Below are 658 nucleotides of genomic sequence, written 5' to 3'. Positions count from 1 at the left end.
GTAACTTTAAATTTCTGCATTGATTCTTCGTTAGTTGTGGTCAATGTTGAAAATATTAGATTCATAAACACAAGAAGTGTGTTGAAGTTAATGGTAATTCATCAACTACCAGCGCGAAACAATTTTACTAGAACTGAAAGGGGTTAAATCCACTACTGGAGTCTTAGGCCATCCCTAGAACTTATGATTTGATTTGAAAAATGAAAGAAGGGCAAATTTCACCCAAATTAGGAACTTTTGGGTCCATAGCGAAAACTTTTAATTTAAAGTGATCAAGTTTGTAATCTAGGAGAAACAGCCAGTTAATATTTTTTTGATTTCTCATGGGCCCCGCGGAGTTTTTTTTTTGCTTTTGATTGTTCGATGTTTCCTGTAGACAAAGGAATTGACTATTTTTGAAGGGATTAACACCTTAAACGTTGCGACCTCGCTGTGGTATCAATGTGCAGCGTTGTTGTGTTTAATTGGAAAAAATTCACGAAATTAATGATTTATCAATGCAGAATTTTTCTCATTTTTTATTTGTAAAAATAATACATTTGGGATTTTTATTTTATTTTACATTCATTGCTCATTCTTTAGCTTGAAGCAAGAACTATTTTAACATTCTCAAAACTTATTTTAAACATATTTTGTAAAATGGAAAATTTCTACATTA

The sequence above is a fragment of the Eurytemora carolleeae genome, unplaced genomic scaffold, assembly GCF_000591075.1.
Source record: "Eurytemora carolleeae unplaced genomic scaffold, Eaff_2.0 scaffold1185, whole genome shotgun sequence".
NCBI classification, from domain to species: Eukaryota; Metazoa; Arthropoda; class Copepoda; order Calanoida; family Temoridae; genus Eurytemora; species Eurytemora carolleeae.
This window is presented reverse-complemented; position numbering follows the sequence as displayed.